Raw genomic sequence first — 9,710 nt, 5'->3', positions numbered from 1 at the left:
ACCCTTTGGTCGTGTGGTGGGGGAGGAGAAGAGAGAGACCCCCCTTCCCCCTCTCCATTTCTGAGGGAGACGCTCGAGCCATTTTCCCGCCCAAACTGGCCCTCATAGAGGGGGGGGGAAGAGAACGAGCGGGCGAGGGGCGTGACTGCATCAAGCCCCGCCCCATCGCGGGGCCACAGCCGGCCCGGCCCGCGAGCCTCCGCCACGCATGCGCACTCCTCCCCCGCCCCGCCCCGCCCCGCCCGTGACGGGTCTCCGAACCGCCGCCTCGGACTGACCGGCCTATTGAGGGAGGGACGGACCGTCCGACCGACCGAAGGAGCAGCGGCAGGCGTAGCGGAGCGCCACCTCACCACACCTCCCCCTGAAGGTAAGCCGGACCGAAGGAGCCCTTCAGCCTGGCGAGCGCGCCTCTGAGCATGGGCAGAGCGCCCCTCTCCTCTCAGCCTCCCAGCAACTTCTCCCTCGTGTTCGCCTGGGTGCCCGCTCCCGCCTCCCCTCCCCCGCGCCACTAGCTCTCCACGTGCAGGGAAGGAAGGGACCCCCCTGAGCGGCCTGAGCCCCCCTCACGCACAAACCTCCGGGAGGTCCCCTGGAGTGAGGGGTGGGGTGAGGGCTCCTGCTTCCTAGTGGGCAGGGCCAGTGGACTTCCCACGGGACGGGCCTGAGCGTGCGTGTATGTGTACACGTGTCTATGCCGTGGGCCCCAAGGTCGCCGACTGGGGACCAGCTTTCAGGGGTGCGGGAGGGCGAGAGCCCCGGAGAGTCTGCTGGGTGTGTGGGCAGAGCCAAGGCGTGGCAGGGCGTGGGCCCAAGCGGCGTCGCGGGCCCCTGTGGAAGGCGGTGGGCCCTCCCGGGCCGCCTCCTTCACGCCAGCCAGGCCCTCTCTGGAGAAGTCCCATTCCTTTGGAGGGAGGGGTACGGGAAAGAGGAAGGGCAACGGCAGGCAGGACTCTTGGCCTCCCAGGGCCACAGGACGATCCACACGGAGGAGGAAGGGCAGCGATGTGGGGCCCACCTTAAAGGCGGGCCTGATGTTATCCCAGGTCCCGAATAGGGGCGGGGCGGGGGGCTGGGCTGGCCACCCCACCCCCTTGCCAGGGGTTTTCTTATCTGCCACGCAGCTGTTTATTATGTGCTTATTTGAGTTATTTGCATAGCGCTTCTCAGGCAAACCTCATAGAGCAGCTTGCATAAAAATGTTTAAAGAGGCGGGCTAATAAGGCCTAGTAATGAAACAGACAGCAAGCCATGGGCGTGTGTGTGAGAGGTGGGGGGAGATCCCTATGGGGAGCCTGATGTCTCCTCAGCAGGGCAGCGCTTGTTTTGGCCCACCATGGCACCTCGGGTGGTGGGCAGGAAAATGGGCAGACGCCTGCCAGGAAGCCAACGTGCCTGACTGGCTCTGGGCATTGTGTGTGTTTGGAGGGGGCTTCTGCCAGCCAGCACAAGGTGGGCTGGCTGGCTGGCTTAGGCTGCCCATCAGGGCGGGAGTGGCAGGCGGGGGCTCCATTCTGTGCGGAGCTGCCTGGCTTCAGCACAGCAGCAGTTCCAATACGCCCTTTATTATGGCATTGGCTTCCATGGGCTGGAGCCCACCCCATTGGATGTTTTATGTTTCACCCTCCATTGGCGGGTAGCTTCGGAACATCCTGGGTTGTGTTCACAGTTATGCTTTGGAGAGTTTATCTGCGTGCCTGCCTTATGCTCGTTGTGTGAGGGACCGCTGGAAGTCTGCCCTCGGGCTGGGATGTTGCTGAATTCCACAGGAGTGTGTGCAAGGCCGCTCCAGAAGGGGTGAGCCCTGCAGCGGCTGTGGGAAGGGAACCGGGAGTCTTCCTGAGGGACGCCTGCCAGCAATGGCAGGCTTTGTATCACTTCCCTTGCAATTTGTGTCACTGTCAAGGCTGTTAGCCAGCCAAGCCCTTGGAGTGAATTTGGTGTTAATTAAAAGTGAACTCAGGTCAGCCAGTCCAGGGCTTGACACGGGCAAGTGCCGTCTCTGTGGATGCCCGGGGAGGGGAGGGTGTTCTTGTGCCACCATTCCATGTTCGGGTGTGTACACTTTGGTATTTTCACATTCCAGTGCTCAGTATTCACAGGGAAATCCCTGTGGTCTTAGGAGGAATCACACATACAAGGTCTGTTCCCCGGGGCTCTGACTTGATCGGAAGAACTCACTGCTGGGTGGAAAGTTGAGAACGGCCCAAATAGGTCAGAGCTTGTGTGTCTGCGTGTGCTGCCTGTCCAAGGGTGGGTTGCGCTGGGTGGGCTCCTTCATAGCTGCAGAATAACTTCCCAGGCTGAGCTGCTGTTACTTAAGAGCTTACCTCAGTTGTGCCCAGCTCTATAATAGCTTGCAAGTGGGAACCAGGTGGCAAAAGGGAAATGCGACAGGTGGCCTCAGGTGCAGCCTCATCTTCGGAGGCTCAGGAAAGGTATATGGCAAGCACTTAAATACCACCCCCACCCCTTTTATAGCTTGGAAAAGTGGGCGAGATCAACGTGGCGGTTCCCATGGCCCGGCTTCCAGAATCACAGGGCTGCCCTTTCCCCCTGCTCAAGTCCCATGATTGCTGGGCTGGATGGAGAGGGAAGAAAGGTGCTTTTGATGGCAGGAGCTGATATTAGGTTGGCAGGACATCGAGAAAACTCTTGCTTTGAAACATTTTATAAGATCTGAAATGTTTCATAAGCTGGAAGCCCAGCTGGCACCTCCAATACTGGCGCTAGCTGCTTGAGACCAGGACTATTTCCTCCAGCCCTGGCCTTGGATGCTCCTCCATCCAGGCTGCTGCGGTGTGAAAAGGAGAGAGGCCTGCATGGCTGCTGCAGGAGGATCTCTTTGTGTGAGGACGGGTGTCCCCATGGTCAGCACGCTCATCCCCACAAGCCCGGGAAAGGTGACTGCTTGGAAAGCGGCTGTGTGCACACAGAGGAACTAGATCAGCTGCGGGAGCAGCCGCTGCCGCTCTTTTTTGTAAGTTGGTGGCAGTTTCTTCTCCAAGGGGAGCCTCCGTGGCCCTGGCTGAGGCAGGGCGGTGGGTTGTGGTTTTTTGTGTGCTTTGCTCATATTTTTGATGCTTCTTTTATTGTACCTTCAGGTCTGAGCCATTCTTCCTGGGGGAGGGGGCGGGGAATCCAGTGGCCAGACTTGTCACCACAGTCATGCTTTCATGCACTTTCTGAGTCTTTGTTTCCCCGCCGGCTTGGCTTAATAACATAAGTGTAAAAACAAGGAAAACCCCGTGGGGGAGTAAAAAGAAGCCAAAGGCAAAGGTAGAACCAGGCAATCTTCAAAACGAAATATTTACAAAAGTTTATTTACAGTGCCAAGGTGCCGCCTATGCGTTTCGAACGCAAACTGCGCTCTTCCTCAGGGCTGTTATAGAGTTCGTTAAGTTGTCTGCAGAACGCTGCTAGGAACGCGTAGGCGGCACCTTGGCACTATAAATAAACTTTTGTAAATATTTCGTTTTGAAGATTGCCTACCTTTGCCTTTGGCTTCTTTTTACTTTCCTTTAATAACATAAGAGCAGGTTTGCCATAAGTTAACTTGCTTTGCTATAGTGTGCTAATTTACTGGGATTTGTAGCTTAAACAGGCAATTCTGGCTCCGCTAAGCAGCTCCCGGAGTGGAGGGACTTACTGTGCATCTTGCCAGGTAAATCCGTTCAGCGGGAGCCCTGTGCTGGCGCTTCCTCCCTCCTCCTGCATGCATGCCGTGTTCCCCGAGAGGGGAGGGGTGGCTGGACTCACGGTAGGGCCCGGCAGAACTCTCGCCTGATGACTTTTCCTAGCCTTGCCGGTGACTTTTCCTAGTGAGGAAGTTCAGGAGGGAGCGGAGGATTACTGGGCTTATACTGCACGGCCTTTGTTGTCTTTTATATCCTGGGCTCTGGGCCATGTGCTCTTCTGCCCCGTGCTGCATCTCCGATCAGCCTTGGCTATCTGACGGCATGCTCTTCAGGCCTCGCTCCAGGCCTTGTATTTTCTGCAGCCCGGAAAGACTGGGGGATGCCCCCACACCTTCACCCACCTGCCTTGGTCCCTGAGCAGAAGGCGATGGGCGAGCGGGGCCCAAGGTTGGGGCCAGCCCAGCTACCAGGGTCACAGTCTCAGGAACCCAGAGCCTTGCGGAGACGTTGAGGCAGTCCCAAAGCACAGGGTTGGGAGGCATGGCGGAGGCCACCGCCTCGCACAGTGGAGCAGCCCGAGGGTGGGTGGATGGGATTCCAGCAGCAAGGCCTGTGCTGGGGGGAGCCAGGAACTGGGCTGCACGGAGCGAGGGGTCGGCTTGTTCCAGGTTCAGCCTGGAGCTCACGTAGCCTGGTCTTCAAGGTTGCTGACACTCAAGGAGTACTTTACTCCTGAGGAGGAGCCTGGTTCTGTTGGGCCTTGCAGTGCATACTACATCACAGGGGGTGTGCCTGCACCTCCTTTTTTTTTTAATATATTTTTTTATTTTCTACAATACTTAAACATACACCATTACAATTAAAGAAACAACATACAACATAAATGTTGAATAACATCAATATCATATCTATATAACATAATCAAACATGTAAGTGCACCCCCCACCACGGGATCTCATTCCTGATTCCAAAATCTCATACTTTCTTCTGCTGGTGGTTTCCCACTGCCCTTAGAAAACACAAATATTAGGAACTGTTTCCAAATTCCTTCAAAATCATTTGTTTTAGCTATACCTCTTCATTTAATATTACAAGTCAATTTATCATTAATAGCTATATCCCATACTTCTTTATACCATTCTTCAATACAATAATCCCCTTGAATCTTCCAGTTCCTAGCTACAATCAATCTTGCTGCAGTCAGCAAATTCGTTATCAATTCCTTAATTTCTTTTTTACATTTTAAATCTTCAAATAGAGACAGTATTGCAACTTTTGGTGTTCGTTCTATCTTCATTCCCACAATTTCTTCAATCTCCAAAAACACCATCTTCCACAATTTTTGTACATATTTGCATTCTCGCCACATATGTAAATACGTTCCTTTTCCCCCACATCCTCTCCAACAATTTGCTGAGTGCTGATTATCTTATTTAATCTAAACGGGGTTAGGTACCACCTCCATATAATTTTAAAGTAATTCTCTTTTATTCTTACTGACATATTTCTCAACGCTCTTTGTTTCCATAGTCCCTCCCAGCTCTGTTGTCCTATTTGTACATTCAAATCTGTCTCCCAAACCATTTTACCTGAACTATCCATCGACCCTTTCTCCAACAATATTCTATATATTTCACTTATTAACCCTTTTGACGCTGTTCTTTTTCCCTTATCATTTTCTTTTTAAACTATTAATTCCTCAAACTTCGTCAACTCTCTACAATCTCCATTTTCTCTTACCCACTTTTTGTTCCACTGTTCTAATTGCCAATAATTTAACCAAGTTAATTTTTTATCTTTTAAAACCTCTTCCAAATCCTCTCTTGTATTCATTTCTCTTAACCATTCCTTTAATTTCATTTTATTTTTTCTATTAAAACTTTACTTAATCTACTCTTTAATTCCTCCGGGAAATTCTTTAGCATTATTACCGGTGATAAAGGTGAGTTGCTTGAGAGCAACTCCCCTTTATATTTACTCCAAATTTCCCAGTGAAACCTTAAGAGCGGATTACCTATACTTTCAACCCATTTTTTTTCTCCTTCCCTAAAAAATACATTTTCCAACTTCATCTCTATGTTACTTGTAGTTTTATCCTCCATCCAGTCTAAATCTCCTACTCCTATAATTGCTTCCACAATCTATTAGCTACGTAATATAGGTTAATATTTGGGAGACCCAATCCTCCCTTTTTTTGACTTAAATACCATTTATTCTTATTTACCCTCGCTTTCTTATCCCCGTTACAATAATTGTTTATGATATTTTGCCAACTCTTTATCTCTAATTCTGAAATTTTTATTGGTAACATCCTGAACATAAAATTAATCTTTGCTAAAATCTTCATTTTTATTAATGCTATTCTTCCAAACCAGGATAAATTTAATCTTTTATATTTTTCCAATTTTACTAAAATCTCTTTTTTTAAACTATTTAAATTCTCCTTCTCTAAACTCTCTAAATTTTGTGTAATTTTAATTCCCAAATATCTAATCTGTTCCTTCACTCTCATTTCTCTTCTCTTTCCTTCCCATTCTTTCTCTTCCTTTTTAGTATAATTAAATAACATCATCTCTGATTTGGACCAATTTATTCTTAACCCAGTAATTTCCTCAAATTCTCTCAATTGCTGTTTAATTCTTTCCATCTTTCTTATTGGATTTTTAATAGTTAGCAAAGTATCGTCCGCAAACATACTCAATTTTATTTTTTTAATACCACCTATTCCTTCTATCTCCTCACCATCTCTTATTACATTCGTCAATAATTCCATAACCATTACAAACAGGACCGGCGAGAATGGACATCCTTGTCTTGTCCCTCTGGCTTGTCGTATCTTATCTGTGACTCCGTCGTTCACTACCACTACGGTTGTATTTTGAGAGTATAACTGTTCTATTATAGCTTTAAATTTATTTCCAAATCCCATTTTATTTAAAACCATCTTTAGTGCCTGCCAGCTCACACAATCGAAAGCCTTAAAAATATCCAATGTCAAAATTCCCGCTTTAATCTTAGACTTTTTTATCACCTGTATTACATTTAAAACCCTTCCCACTAAATTATGCATTTGTCTACCTGCTACAAATCCACATTGGTCTTCCCCTATATATTCAGCGATAAATTTATTTAACCGTTTTGCTAAGTTAGTTGAGAAAATTTTAGCATCTTGATTTATTAATGAAATAGGTCTATATGAATCAGGGACAGTCAGGTCTTTATCTGGTTTTGAAATTAAAATTATCAATGAATGTTCCCATGATTCTGGTGTCTTCTCTCCTTCCAATATGGCGTTGTACAACTTCAATAATTTCGGTACTAAAAATGTTTTAAAGACTTTATAATATTCCGGTCCTAAGCCATCTACCCCAGGTGATTTACCCACTTTCAAATTCTCAATTACCTCTTCAACTTCTCTTTGAGTTATTACCTTCTCCATTAACTCTTTATGTTCTGTTTTTATTCCCTTCTTTATGTACTTTTCTGTATAAGCTTCCAACTTCTTTTTTTGGATATCCTTTCCCTTATATAATTCTTGATAAAATTCTTGAAAGATTTTTATTTTACCCTTCATTATATGACAATAATTCCCTTGTTTATCTTTCAATATTCCTATCCCATTCCTAGCTTTTTCCTTTTGTGTGAGTCTGGCAAGCAATCTAGAGTTTTTATTACTATTTTCAAAATACTCCCTTTTCATATAAATTAGATTTTTCTGAACTTGCTCTAAATGTATATTCTCTAATTCTTTTTTCTTTGCTTGTATTTCTATTAATTTATGTTTATTTTTACACTGCCAATAATCTTTCTCCAACTACCTAATCTCTACCTCCAACTTTTCCTGCGCTGCAAGCTGTTGCCTCCTTAAATTACACGTTTCTCTAATACAAATCCCTCTTGCTACCGCCTTCATGGTATCCCAAACAACTGCCCTTACCGTTCCACCCTTTTCATTAATTTCCCAAGTCTCTGACAGTTCCCTCTGTATTTTTTCTACCACTTTATTATATTTCAATATTTTTGTATTCATTTTCCACCTATATGCTTCTTTATAGTTCTTCCTAACTGTAAACTCTAAACTTAGCAATGCATGATCTGTTACCTTTATTACCCCCGTTTCCATTTTACAAACTTTAGTTGCAAACTCTTTTGAAGCAAATATATAATCTATCCTAGAGTATGTATGATGAACTGGAGAATAATAAGAAAAGCCAGGGTTCGCCCCTCTAAGTAAACGCCAACAATCCACATAATCTTTTTCTTTTACCAGTTTATTCAATATAATAATATTATTTCTCTTTTCAGCATTAGTGGGGTTTGACCTGTCCAATCTATTCTCCATAACCATATTAAAATCCCCAGCTAAGATAACATACCCCTCCTTAAACTCTTCTATTTCTTTAAATAATTCTGTATAAAACTCTCTATGTCTCTCATTAGGGGCATAAACATTGACTAATGTATATGCTTTACCTTCAATTTTATTTATTTATTTATTTATTACATTTTTATACCGCCCAATAGCCAAAGCTCTCTGGGCGGTTCACAAAAATTAAAATCATCATAAAACAACCAACAAGTTAAAAACACAAATACAAAATACAATATAAAAAGCACAACCAGGATAAAACCACGCAGCAAAATTGATATAAGGTTAAAATACAGAGTTAAAAAAATATAATTTAAATTTAAGTTAAAATTAAGTGTTAAAATACTGAGTGAATAAAAAGGTCTTCAGCTGGCGACGAAAGGAGTACAGTGTAGGCGCCAGGCGGACCTCTCTGGGGAGCTCATTCCACAACCGGGGTGCCACAGCGGAGAAAGCCCTCCTCCTAGTAGCCACCTGCCTCACTTCCTTTGGCAGGGGCTCATGGAGAAGGGCCCCTGTAGATGATCTTAAGGTCCGGGTAGGTACATATGGGAAGAGGCGTTCCTTCAAATAACCTGGCCCCAAACCGTTTAGGGCTTTAAATGTCAATACCAGCACTTTGAATCGGGCCCGGACCTGGACTGGCAGCCAATGAAGTTGTAAAAGGATTGGTGTATTATTTATTTATTTATTTATTTATTTATTTATTTATATAGCACCATCAATGTACATGGTGCTGTACAGATTAATGTGATCTCGCCAGCCAGTCCCTGTTATTAAACGGGCTGTCCTGTTTTGTACCAGCTGAAGCTTCTGGATCGTTTTCAAAGGCAGCCCCATGTATAACGCATTGCAGTAATCCAAACGAGAGGTTATCAGAGCATGGATAACTGTAGCTAGGCTATCACTGTCCAGATAAAGGTGCTCTTTGCCACTGAGTTCACCTGTGCCTCAAGTGACAGTGACCCTTTATCATAAGATATCTACCATTATCATCCTTTTTTGTAGTTTCTAATCCACTTTTTTTTTAAATCAAAATAGCCACTCCATTTTTTTTGAAGTCCCCAATGACTTTTCGTAATAAACTGACCACTTTATGCGTATTTCGTTTACCCCATCGAACCCCTGGTGTGTTTCTTGCAGCATAATAATATCAGATCCTTCTCTATTTAACATTTGTTCAATTCTCCTTTTCACGACTGCCCCCAGACCTTTTACATTGAGCGTTGATACTTTTATTTTCTTATCCATATTCAACCTTTTGGTACTCCTTCTGATCCCATGTGTTCTGCAACTCAAATTCATATACATAAAAACACAAAAACCATAAAAACCCTTTCAAATCCCTCCCTGCCACCCAATCAAACCCCCCCACCCCCCTACCCCCCACCTCTTCCCCCCCAAATCCCCGTAAGTCTATCACTCCGGCCATTATGAGTGAGGGAGGAAGCAGCAGCCAGGCACATCGCCACCGTGCCTGGGTCCAGCTCCAGCTGAGAGCCCCCTCCCTCCTGCTACCAACTGTCTCTGCAGAGGCCACCAGTGAGGGAGGAAGCAGCAGCCAGGCACCTCTCCACCATGCCTGGGTCAAGCTCCAGCTGAGAGCCCCCTCCCTCTTGCTACCAACTGTCTCTGGAGAGGCCACCAGTGAGGGAGGAAGCAGCAGCCAGGCACCTCTCCACCGTGCCTGGGTCCAGCTCCAG

General features: G+C 46.1%; 1 protein-coding gene across 1 annotated transcript in view; it reads left to right on the top strand.

The window, feature by feature from the left end:
* The first annotated feature begins 264 nt into the window (after positions 1–264).
* The window catches only part of MYO1C (myosin IC), a 37,088-nt gene continuing 27,642 nt past the window's right edge, over positions 265–9,710 (top strand). Inside the window, exon 1 of the mRNA XM_063146690.1 lies at positions 265–370. The gene's annotated coding sequence lies outside the window, so the exon portion shown is untranslated. The remainder of the gene's footprint in view (positions 371–9,710) is intronic.

The sequence above is a fragment of the Elgaria multicarinata genome, chromosome 22 (assembly GCF_023053635.1).
Source record: "Elgaria multicarinata webbii isolate HBS135686 ecotype San Diego chromosome 22, rElgMul1.1.pri, whole genome shotgun sequence".
Lineage (NCBI taxonomy): Eukaryota > Metazoa > Chordata > Lepidosauria > Squamata > Anguidae > Elgaria > Elgaria multicarinata.
The sequence above is the reverse complement of the archived record's forward strand: the minus strand, read 5'-3'. Positions and strand labels throughout refer to the sequence as shown.